The following is a 13,655-nucleotide window of genomic DNA, read 5'->3' as shown; positions in this document are numbered from 1 at the left end:
AAATTTGGGTTGAATACTCTACCCTCGAAAATTGTTGCCATCCCCTATACTTGTGGGTTATCACCCCTTGGTGAGCACAACCCACCAGAGCGCGCCCCCTGCTGGTGCGCCCAGGTGGGTTGTGCCCACTTGGTGGCCTCACTGACCCTATCTTCGACGCTATAAAATCCTATTTTCGGAGAAAAAACCAGGGAGGAAGAATTATCGCGTTTCACGAGATAGAGCCGCCGCCACCTCTTGTTCTTCATTGGGAGGCCTGATCTGGAGTCCGTTTAGGGCTCTGGAGAGGGGGATCTTTGATCTTCGTCATCACCAACCCTTCTCCATCGCCAATTCCATGATGCTTCCCACCTGTAGTGAGTAATTCCTTCGTAGGCTCGCTGGTTGGTGAGGGAGTTGGATGAGATTCATCATGTAATCGAGTTAGTTTTGTTAGGGCTTGATCCCTAGTATCCATTATGTTCTGAGATGTATGTTGCTATGACTTTCCCATGTTTAATGCTTGTCACTTTGGGCCCGGCTGCCATGATTTCAGATCTGAACCGTTTATGTTAACACCATTATATCTATGTTCTAGATCTGATCTTGCAAGTTATAGTCACCTATTACGTGTTATGGTCCGTAAACCCCGGAGTGACAGTATTTGAGATACTTTCTGATGATGACCATAGTTTGAGGAGTTCATGTATTCACTATGTGCTAATGCTTTGTTCCAGTTCTCTATTAAAAGGAGGCCTTAATATCCCTTAGTTTCCATATGGACCCCGCTGCCACGGGAGGGTAGGACAAAAGATGTCATGCAAGTTCTTTCCATAAGCACGTATGACAATTTACGGAATACATGCCTACATTATATTTATGAACTGGAGCTAGTTTCGTATCACCCTAGGTTATGACTGTTATATGATGAATATCATCCAACGAATTCACCGATCCAATGCCTACGATTTTCCTATATGTTGATCTTGCTAAGTTACTATTGCTACTGTTACTGTTACACTTGCTACAAAATCATTGATATCACTGTTACCATTACTATCACTGTTACCACTACTATCAAAATTATCATATTACCGTGCTATTGATCATATTGCTGCAGATAATTAATCTCCATGTGTGGTTGAATTGACAACTCAGCAGCTAATACTTGCAAATATTCTTTGGCTCCCCTTGTGTCAAATCAATAAATTTAGGTTGAATATTCTACCCTCAAAAACGGTTGCGATCCCCTATACTTGTGGGTTATCAGGTACCACCCCGGTAGAGATGGACCTGAGTTCCCGACAGTCTCTTCTGAGTCAGGTTGACTGTGAGGGTACCCGCGAGTGATGTGGAGTCGGGTTGACCTGGAGGGTACCCGCGAGATAACTATGCGGCACGGCCGGACATTCTTAGTCCTTGCCATAAGTCTGTGAGATGGGGCGACGGGACCACAGATCATGGATCATAGATCATCTCCGCGCGCTCCCAAGAAACTAACGGTTTTGATATGTGATCCGAGTAGGCCTCTGGCCTTTTCACACTAACCACCAAGCGGGAATAAGTATGGACACTCAGTGTCGTACGATCCTCCGAAAGCTCTTCGGGCGTCAGCTATTGAGTGGCATGCACCCGGGTGGTGATGTAGGGTAGAACCCTAGAGGTCCGATCTTTCATGATTGGAGCGGATCCCTACGAGGAACACAAAGAACACGGTGAAGAACGAGAGAAATCACAAGGGGAAACACTCAAGAACAAGTCCAATCACACATCCACTAGACAATCAAACACACAAGATCCACAAGGTACATCAACAACAAAGAGAAAGATATAGGGTAAAGTTCATCTCCAAGAGGAGGTCTTGATGATATCCTAGACGAATCTTCCCACGAGGGGGTCTTGATGATATCCCGCAGGATCTTCTCCTAGATGGAGGTCTTGGCCTCCAATGGAGTAGTGGTCTCTCTCTCTCTCTCAAGAGTAGAGATAGGTAGGAGCAAAGCTCACATACAAATGAGCTATCACTTTGCTTTTTCCTACGAAGGAGGTGGAGGGTGTCTATTTATAGCCCAAGGGGCGAAGGGGTAAGTGAGGGGCGAAGGGGTACACGGGCCTTGGCCCAAGTCATGCGTGCAGGCAAGGCCGGATGATCCGGACGGGGTCCCGGATGATCCGGGCGACGGGGGTCCTGATGATCCGGACGGAGTCCCGGATGATCCGGCTTCAGTGGAAGCCTTCGGGTGTCTTCGGCGCACTTATTCGGATGATCCGGAGGGGGACCCGGATGATCCAGCTGAGCCCGGATGATCCGGACGACGGTCCGGATGTCCGGCCTGGCTCCTGCAGCCGCTCCGTCTTCTTCTCCTTTCTTCTGTCTTCTCTTCCACGCTTCCCTCATGGATGGTGTAGTCGTTCCTTGGCGATTGCACTCCTCCTTGACATCTGGGAAGCTCTGACAATACCTATGCATGCACACGGGAGAAGTGTCAAGTAGTACACCATCCTCGAAGGGGTCAAGTGAGCATGTGTAAAGGAGATGATCCACCTTTGTGTATGTGAAGTAGATGTCGCACGTGTCACTTGCCAAACGGACTCATGTGCAAAGCATATAGATGGTTGTCATCAACCACATGAAATGAGCAAGTGTGAATCATGGGTGATGCAACATGAGCAAGCATAGAGATCAAGTGGTGCAAACTAGTGGAGCGAAGATGCAAGACACTAGAGGAAAACATGGCAATCACGTCATGTGAACAAATAATAGGCATAGACAATGCACATGACATATCGCAAGCACGGACACAAAGCAAGAATATAGTATCATCATAGGAATGGGTCACAAATGGAACATGGCAATAACAAGCAATATCTCCACCAAGCTTGCAAATACACATACAAGTACTAGAATCAATCATCATGTGTAATGCAAAGCATGGGTCACCAAAGCATGTCATCCAAATTGAAATCAGCATATCATGCAAAGTGAACATGGCAAGATGGGCATATAATATGTAATGGATAATAACCCATAGCCAAGTGAGGGCCATGTAGAAGAAATGTGTAAAGTCTTTGCGCAAAGAGAGCGGTGGGAAAGACAATCCATGTGATCCCAAGTCATCGTTGCTCTCTAGAGCTCATTTTGCCAACTCGTGGGATTGTGAGGTTGACAAGTATTCATGGGTACCTACACAAAATAGACACAAACCAAAGAAATGGTGCGCGTGGTAAATGTACACATCATCCATCATGATGTGTATGTGCACGTGTGAGTTAGCACAAGATAAGAAATGCTCAAAGAAATTTGATGCATGGTATAAGAACATGTCATCCATCATGAAAGAATAGTTATTGTGTATGACATGATGGGGACACAAATTGAGGATGCAAGTATATGGCACAACAATAGCATTATCATTCATGGGGAGCATATGGTGCACAAAAGTATTTGGATCATGCAATGAACGAGATGGATCAAAATCTCCTAAAATGCATGAGGAAACTATGGGGGTCTCCTCATGAGCAATATTGGAAACATCACATGAGAAAATGGACAACATCCAAAGCAATGCATATCCGAAGCTAGGTGGTCATGGCATGACATATGAGATAAATGATGCAAAGGTAGCATGTCAATATCATCACAAGAGAAACAAATGCCAATAACCATAGGCTTGTCATCTATGCCATATGTGCAAATTGGGTTTATTTTAATGGAATATGCATAGTCACTATGAAGAGATTGCAAATAAGACATATGGTTGATCTCCTGCATAGCATATGACAAGTCAAGTGGATTGTCAAACATGATGTGACCAAGGGAATTGTCACAAGAAATCCTATGTAACATGGCATCACAACTAATAGACTCCACATGAGAATCATCATACTCATCATAAATGGGCAAGAAATCATCACATGAGGAAGTCACACTAGCATGAATCATGGTACTAGGTGGATCAACATCATGCAAGCAATCAATGTCAAGAATGTCCACTAGTGGGACTAGAGCATCACTGTCACCTTTGTTACCTTTGTCATTCCACTCAAGTGGTGTAGGTGAGGTGGAAAACACCAAATGGTGGTCATCTTCATCTTGATGGAACCATATGGGGGGTGCATCATATTCCACCATGGCCATCGTCTTGTCCAAAGGTAGGATGAAGTCGTCGTGTATCGGCGCATCATCATATATAGGACCTAGCACCAAATGAGAAGACACAATAGAGGTAGACGTCAAGTTGTTAGAAATGCAAATGGCCTCACGAGACCTATCAACTATCTCACTCTCTCTATGTGGTGGTTCACTCACTCCCTCAAAGTAGGTGCACTCAAAGTCACATATGGTGGAGTCACTCATCTCACTCAAGTGGTGGGGGTTGTGGCTCTCCTCACATGGAAAGTGGGGCAACTCATCATATATGGGGCTAGTGGTGAAGTCACTCTCACTCTCAATATGGTGGCAAAAGTCACTCAAGTCATCATACATCGCCGTGGTCGAAGGGAGAATTCCATGGTCAACCATCTCATCATCGTCGCCGTGGATGAAGGCCGAAGATGGCACATCATCGCTCTCCTCCATGACCGAAGGGAAAATCCCATGCTCGATCATCTCATCGTCATCGCATTGGATGAAAGCCGAAGATGGCACATCATCACTCTCGCCTCCAAAGATGGAAGCATCATCCTTGCTCGCCACCTTGTCGCTCGCCTCCAAATCTTGGTCCTTGAGGGTCTCCGTAGTCATACTCGTCGCTGCACCGTCTTGAAAAAGAGTCATGGTAGACTCGGCATCATCAATGCCACAAAGAGGGATGGTGGTGAAGTCGAACTTGGGAGCATTGTCTTGGAGCTCGTCGGGCTTGGACATCTTGGTGGTACTATCCTCATGCTCGTAGTCATAGAGCTTGGTCCCCGCGAAGTGTGCTTGGGGTGGAGAAGCCTTGGCCTTCATGAGTTCTTGTTCCGCCTTGAGAGCACCAATGTAGTAGTCGTCGAGGGACTTGTAGTTCTCGAGGAAGATAGTCTTGGAGATGTTGTTATTCAATCCCATCATGAAGTGGAACTTCATCGAAATGGGGTCATCCACGTTGGCTCGTCGCAAGGCAATCTTCATCTCCTTGAAGTACTTGTCGATGGACTTGGATCCTTGGATGGTGTTCTCCAATTGGTGTCGAAGTTGTTCCGTGTAGGTTGGAGGCACAAACTCTCGCCGCAAAGCTCTCTTTGTCTTGGGCCAACTCATGTCATAGTTTTCCGAAGGTGTGTGAAGCCACCATGTCGAGGCGTAGTCGTGAAAGTTTCTTGTGGCGCACTTCACTTGATCTTTGGAAGGGACTTGATGTAGCTTGAGTTAGTCGTCCATCAAACGCTCCCACTCGAGGTACTCCTCGGGTTCTTGAGTCCCATAGAAAGGAATCGCATGGTCGATGTTGAGGTCGTAGTAGCTCGGTGAAGTCGCGGACTTGAGCTCGGGGAGCTTCTCTTGAGCGTAGTCTTGAGGTGCTTGTTGGCGAAGATGTCATATGTCCATAGGCGAAGATGACTTGAAGTCGCTTGGCAAAGATGCCAAGGGAGATGGTGAAGTCGTTGAGTGGTTGTTGGTGTTGAGCTCTTGACCGTCACGTTCTTGATGGTGATGGTGTTGATGCCGACGTGATCTTGCCGGAGATGGTAGCTCAGAAGGATGTGCTCTTGAGCGTCTTCTCGAAGATGAGGAGGATCGCTTGTAGGACTTGATGAGGGCTTTGACCTCCTCCATTTGAGCTTGCATCTTGGCGTCAGAGTTGTTGTTCGTGGCATCGAACTCGTCATTGTTATTGTAGACCGAAGGTGAAATGCCTTGCCTATCCATCACACGACTCGGGTAGAGGTGAGTAGGAAATGAGATAAACAATACCAAGCTACCTTTTCCCAAAGTTGAGGATGTATCCCGTTTCACTCAATGTGAATGAAAGAATAGTGGAATTGGCACCGGACTTGTTCACTCACACCTATCAAGTCAAGCTTATGGTAGAGCTCGGTGAGGATAGTGGCACAAAAATTTGATGCAAAATGTTAGCAAGAGTCAATAATGTTAAAAGAGGTTCACAAATTCGCAAGTGAAACAAATGGACCAGTAGAAATGAATGGCACACGGAAACACACACACAGATAGATAAATGGGGTCGTGCAACCAAGGAATGAGCACAAAATGTGGAATCCACGAAAAACGCTCGTGTTGCACAACTCAAGAGAGACGCTAGCACGATTGCTCAATAGGCGGATACGACACTTGTGCACAACCTATAAGATGCAAAATGGGTAAGCTTTCTATCCCAAGTATGCTATGTATATATTGTTCCCAGTGTTTCTCTCAAGATGATCCAAGATGATCGGATATGACAATCCTATATGCAATGTGGTATGATGCTATGGCACTTGCTTACAAGTTCTTTGTTCTCTCTTTCTTTTGCTTAAAAGCTTTATTTCTTGTTTTTGTATGGCCACTTTTGCACCAATGCACAAACCAAGATAGCAATAGTGTATATGCGGGAACAAACTTGTGACACAAGATATGATACCAAGATGATATGGTATGTATGCTATGGGAAGTATGATCACTAATGTGCACAAGTCATGTTGCCAGGAATACTCAAATGGCTAGTCTCGATAGGCAAGTAACGCAAAATAGGCTAAGGGGTTATCAATGCAATTGCAAGGGGAATATACAATGGTGTCGTCGAGGTTACCTTCCTTGGCGATGATGAGAGGGGGTGTTGCCGATGTCGACCCATTCCTAGTTAGCCGAAACACCCTAGGAAACGGAAAAACCGCAAACTCAAAATCCAAAGGCAAATGTCAAATGGTGGTAGCGGAAAAGCGGTGGTGGTTTGCACTCGGCAATGCGGAAGTGGAATGATGGGCTATACACATGTCGGAGTTGAAGTTGTCATCCCTAAGTAGCCGAAACACCTTAGGAGACACAAACCACAACTCAAACAAGCTCAAACAAAATTGGGTTAGGTTGGGGTGGTGGAAATGTATGGTGGGCGAGGTTATGTGGAAGTGGAGGTGGTGGTTGAAGAAGAAGCAACCATCCCTAAGTAGCCGAAACACCTTAGGAGACTCGAATCACTACTCAAGCAACCACTAATGCTATGGTGAACCAAATGGGTTAGGTTGCGAAAGTCGGTGGTGGTAATGTGGATGATATGGTGGTGGCCCTAGGCAAAGATGCCAAAGTTCCAAAAATATTATGGAGTCAAATGATGGTGGTGGTACTTTTTGGGATGGGGGATGCCACTAGCTTCAAAACGAGCTAAAGAACGTCAGAAACGGACTCCGGATGAATTAGTTATGACCGAAACAAAAATCTGTCCGTGTCAGTTTCAGGGTTAGCCGGACATCCATGAGGAGGTCCGGATGATCCGGGAGTACTTCCGGATGATCGGGGTTCGTCAAGGCCAGTTCTATTGTCTGGGTGCGTGGGTTATCCGAACGTCCGGGGGGCATCCAGCTGATCCGGGAGGTGTCCGGATGATCCGGGAGCACGTCCGGATGATCCGGGCAGGTCAACTCTGCTCGGGATTTCCTCTCGGGGGCGAATTTTTGGGCGGAAATTGATGATTTTAGGGGCAAAATTTGACGGATTTCGTGGATGGAAGGTGGGGAAACTTGGGGAGATGCTAGATCCACTTGAAACCAAGCAAATCTACGAATCAAAATCAACAAAACATCATCAAACCAACAAATCACAAAAAAATGTGGGGGCTATTTTTGGTGGGGATTTTCGGATTTAGTACAAAATCAACAAAATCAAGCTAGAAAACGACGGGTAGGGGCTCCAAAAAATGTGATCAACGTGGCTCATGATACCAACATGATGTAGGGTAGAACCCTGGAGGCCCGATCTTTCATGATTGGAGCGGATCCCTGCGAGAAACACGAAGAACACGAGGAAGAACTAGAGAAATCACAAGGGGAAACACTCAAGAACAAGTCCAATCACACATCCACTAGACAATCAAACACACAAGATCCACAAGGTACATGAACAACAAAGACAGAGATACAGGGTAAAGTTCATCTCCAAGAGAAGGTCTTGATGATATCCTAGACGGATCTTCTGACGAGGGGGTCTTGATGATATCCCGTGGGATCTTCTCCTAGATGGAGGTCTTGGCCTCCAATGGAGTAGTGGTCTCTCTCTCTCAAGAGTAGAGATAGGTAGGAGCAAAGCTCACATACAAATGAGCTATCACTTTGCTTTTTCCTAGAAAGGAGGTGGAGGGGTCTATTTATAGCCCAAGGGGCGAAGGGGTAAATGAGGGGCGAATGGGTACACGGGCCTCAGCCCAAGTCATGCGCGCAAGCGAGACCAGATGATCCAGACGAGGTCCCGGATGATCCGGGCAACGGGGGTCCGGATGATCCAGACGGAGTCCCGGATGATCCGACTTCAGTGGAAGCCTTCGGGTGTCTTCGGCACACTTATCCGGATGATCCAGAGGGGGGTGGATGATCCGACTGAGCCCGGATGATCCGGACGGCGGTCTGAATGTCCAGCCTGGCTCCTGCAGCCACTCCGTCTTCTTCTCCTTTCTTCCGTCTTCTCTTCCACGCTTCCCTCGCAGACGGTGTAGTCGTTCCTTGGCGATTGCACTCCTCCTTGACATCCGTGAAGCTCTGACAATACCTATGCATGCACACGGGAGAAGTGTCAAGTAGTACACCATCCTCGAAGGGGTCAAGTGAGCATGTGTAAAGGAGATGATTCACCTTTGTGTATGCGAAGTAGATGTTGCACGAGTCACTTGCCAAACGGACTCTCGACATGGTGATGTCCGTAGGATGCTCCGCATCAGGTGGTCCATGTAAGCACCTGCTTTGTATAAAGAGGTATCTAGGACTCATCCCGGTCATCCACGCAACATGTAGGAGTGCAAAGGGCGATGGGCCCAAGACCCCTGCGCGCTTAGGATGTAGACCGGCGTGCTGGCCTCTCTGTTGAGCCTAGGTAGGACTACGGTGTGTTGATCAACCGAGGCCAGGCATGACCCAGGAAAGTGTGTTTGTCCGGAGTTAATCAAGCATTGGGTAAGTTTCTGCACCCCTGCAGGGAAGTTAATCTATTAGAATAGTCATGCCCATGGTAACAGATGCTCGGAGTTGTATCCCGATCTATACAACTAGAACTGGATACTGGAGACATGAGTTAGATATGATTTCTCCGAGATTGCTTCTCGCATGGAGTTGAGGAAGGATCTCTGGGCATTACTACATTATACTTGCTACTTTATAATATGCTAATCTGCACTCTTCTAATGTTGCAAGACGATGCAAGATGCTAGTCTTTGATAGGTTAGGCTTTCCCTTCTCTTCTGGCATTTCTGCAGTTCAATCGAAAGATATAGTCCCATTCCTATTTGATACCAATGCATACTTAGTATAGTTCTGATGTAAGTCTTGCGAGTACTTTCGATGAGTACTCACGGTTCCTTTGTTACCTGTTTTCCCCTATACCCTATTATTGCGATCAGATGACGGATCCCAAGAGCAAGATGCCACCACCGACGACTACTACTACCCCGAGGGTGCCTACACTATGTGGAGGCCGATGCTACCTCTTGAGCATGTGTTGGTTTTCCCTTGAAGAGGAAAGGGTGATGCAGCAAAGTAGCATAAGTATTTCCCTTAGTTTTTGAGAACCAAGGTATCAATCCAGTAGGAGGCTACACTCAAATCCCTCGTGCCTGCACAAACAAATAAGAACCTTGCAACCAACGCGATAAAGTGGTTGTCAATCCCTTCACGGCCACTTGCAAAAGTGAGATCTGATAGAGATAATAAGATAAATATTTTTGGTATTTTTATGATATAGATTGGAAAGTAAAGATTGCAAAATAAAAAAGATCGAAAACTTATATGATGGAAAATAGACCCGGGGGCCATAGGTTTCACTAGTGGCTTCTCTCAAGATAGGATAAGTATTACGGTGGGTGAACAAATTACTGTCGAGCAATTGATAGAAAAGTGCATAGTTATGAGAATATCTAGGCATGATCATGTATATAGGCATCACGTCCGCGACAAGTAGATCGAAATGATTCTGCATCTACTACTATTACTCCACACATCGACCGCTATCCAGCATGCATATAGAGTATTAAGTTCATAAGAACAGAGTAACACATTAGGCAAGATGACATGATGTAGAGGGATAAACTCAAGCAATATGATATAAACCCCATATTTTTATCCTCGATGGCAACAATACAATACGTACCTTGCTGCCCCTGCTGTCACTGGGAAAGGACACCGCAAGATTGAATCCAAAGCTAAGCACTTCTCCCATTGCAAGAAAGATCAATCTAGTAGGCCGAGACTTGCAAAGATAACAAATCAGACATAAAAGAATTCAGAGGAGATTCAAATATTGTTCATAGATAATTTTGATCATAAACCCACAATTCATCGAATCTCAACAAACACACCGCAAAAAGAATTACATCGAATAGATCTCCAAGAAGATCGAGGAGAACTTTGTATTGAGATCCAAAGAGAGAGAAGAAGCCATCTAGCTAATAACTATGGACCCAAAGATCTGAGGTAAACTACTCACACATCATCGGAGAGGCTATGGTGTTGATGTAGAAGCCCTCCGTGTTCGATTCCCCCTCTGGCGGAGCACCGGAAAAGGCCCCAAGATGGGATCTCATGGGTATAGAAGGTTGCGGCGGTGGAAATAGGGTTTCGTGGTGCTCTCAGATGTTTCAGGGTATATGAGTATATATACGCGAAAGAAGTCGGTCAGGGCAGCCACGTGGGGCCCATGAGGGTGGGGGCGCGCCTACCCCCCTGGGCGCGCCTCCCTGCCTCGTGGCCACCTCGTTGCTTCCTTGACGTCCACTCCAAGTCTCCTGGATTGTGTTTGTTCCAAAAACGACTCTCCTGACGGCTTATTTCCGTTTGGACTCCGTTTAATATTCTTTTTCTGCGAAACACTGAAAAAGGCAGAAAAAATAGCAATTTGGATTGGGCCTCCGATTAATAGGTTAGTCCCAAAAATAGTATAAAAGTGCAAAATAAAGCCCATTAAACATCCAAAACAGATAATATAATAGCATGGAACAATCAAAAATTATAGATACATTGGAGACGTATCAAGCATCCCCAAGCTTAATTCTTGTTCATCCTCGAGTAGGAAAATGATAAAAACAGAATTTTTGATGTGGAATGCTACCTAGCATAATTCTCAATGTAATTTTCTTTATTGTGGCATGAATGTTCAGATCCGAAAGATTCAAGACAAAAGTTTAATATTGACATAAGAGTAATAATACTTCAAGCATACTAACAAAGTACTCATGTCTTCTCAAAATAACATGGCGAAAGAAAGTTATCCCTACAAAATCATATAGTCTGGCTATGCTCTATCTTCATCACAAAAAATATTTAAATCATGCACAACCCCAATTTTAGCCAAGCAATTGTTTCATACTTTAGTATTCTCAAACTTTTTCAATCTTCACGCAATACATGAGCGTGAGCCATGGACATAGCACTATAGGTGGAATAGGATGGTGGTTGTGGAGATGACAAAAAAAGGAGAAGATAGTCTCACATCAACTAGGCGTATAACGGGCTATGGAGATGCCCATTAATAGGTATCAATGTGTGTGAGTAGGGATTGCCATGCAACGGATGCACTAGAGCTATAAGTGTATGAAAGCTCATCAAAAGAAACTAAGTGGGTGTGCATCCAACTTACTTGCTCACGAAGACCTAGGGCAATTTGAGGAAGCCCATCATTGGAATATACAAGCCAAGTTCTATATTAAAAAATTCCCACTAGCATATGAAGGTGACAACTTAGGAGACTCTCTATCATGAAGATCATGGTGCTACTTCGAAGCACAAGTGTGGTAAAAGGATAGTAACATTGTCCCTTCTCTCTTTTTCTCTCATTTTTTTGGTGGGCTTCTTTGGCCTCTTTTGTTTATTTGGGCTTCTTTGGCCTCTTTTATTTTTCATAAATTCCGGAGACTCATCCCAACTTGTGAGGGAACCATTGCTTCCATCATCCTTTCCTCACATGGGACAATGCTCTAATAATGAAGATCATCACACTTTTATCTACTTACAACTCAAGAATGTTAGAACAAAATATGACTCTATGTGGATGCCTCCCGCGGTGTATCGGGATAATGAATCAAGAGTGACATGTATGAAAGAATTATGAATGGTGGCTTTGCCACAAATACGATGTCAACTACATGATCATGCAAAGCAATATGACAATGGTGGAACATGTCATAATAAACGGAACGGTGGAAGGTTGCATGGCAATATATCTCGGAATGGCTATGGAAATGCCATAATAGGTAGGTATGGTGGCTGTTTTGAGGAAGGTATATGGTGGGTGTATGATACCGGCGAAAGTTGCGTGGCACAAGAGAGGCTAGCAATGGTGGAAGGGTGAGAGTGCGTATAATCCATGGACTCAACATTAGTCATGAAGAACTCACATACTTATTGCAAAAATCTACAAATTATCAAAACAAATTACTACACGCATGCTCCTAGGGGAAGGGTTGGTAGGAGTTAACCATCGCGCGATCCCGACCTCCACACATAAGGAAGACAATCAATAAATAAATCATGCTCCAACTTCATCACATAATGGTTCACCATACGCGCATGCTACGGGAATCACAAAATTTTAACACAAGTATTCCTAAAATTCACAACTACCCAACTAGCATGACTCTAATATTACCATCCTCATATCTCAAAACAATCATCAAGTATCAAACTTCTCATAGTATTCAATGTACTTTATATGATAGTTTTTATTATACCTATCTTGGATGCTCGTCATATTAGGACTAAAAATTTAACCAACGCAATTACCATGCTGTTCTAAAGGACTCTCAAAATAATATAAGTGAAGCATGAGAGATCAATAATTTCTATAAAACAAAACCACCACCGTGCTCTAAAAAGATATAAGTGAAGTACTAGAGCAAAATTATCTAGCTCAAAAGATATAAGTGAAGCACATAGAGTATTCTAATAAATTCCGATTCATGTGTGTCTCTCCCAAAAGGTGTGTACAGCAAGGATGATTGTGCTAAACTAAAAATCAAAGACTCAAATCATACAAGACGCTCCAAGCAAAGCACATATCATGTGGTGAATAAAAATATAGCATCAAGTAAAGTTACCGATGGACGAAGACGAAAGAGGGGATGCCTTCCGGGGCATCCCCAAGCTTAGGCTTTTGGTTGTCCTTGAATTTTACCTTGGGTGCCTTGGGCATCCCCAATCTTAGGCTCTTTCCACTCCTTATTCCATAATCCATCAAATCTTTACCCAAAAACTTGAAAACTTCACAACACAAAACTCAACAGAAAATCTCATGAGCTCCGTTAGCGAAATAAAACAAACCACCGCTATAAGGTACTGTAATGAACTAATTATTTATTTATATTGGTGTTAAACCTACTGTATTCCAACTTCTCTATGGTTCATACCCCCCGATACTAGCCACAGATTCATCAAAATAAGCAAACAACACACGAAAAACAGAATCTGTCAAAAACAGAACAGTCTGTAGCAATCTGTAACTTTCGAATACTTCTGGGATCCCAAAAATTATACCAAAATAGGAAGTCCTAGATAATTTGTTTATTAAT

Source organism: Triticum aestivum, chromosome 1B (genome assembly GCF_018294505.1).
Source record: "Triticum aestivum cultivar Chinese Spring chromosome 1B, IWGSC CS RefSeq v2.1, whole genome shotgun sequence".
NCBI classification, from domain to species: domain Eukaryota; kingdom Viridiplantae; phylum Streptophyta; class Magnoliopsida; order Poales; family Poaceae; genus Triticum; species Triticum aestivum.
Note: the sequence above shows the minus strand (reverse complement) of the source record.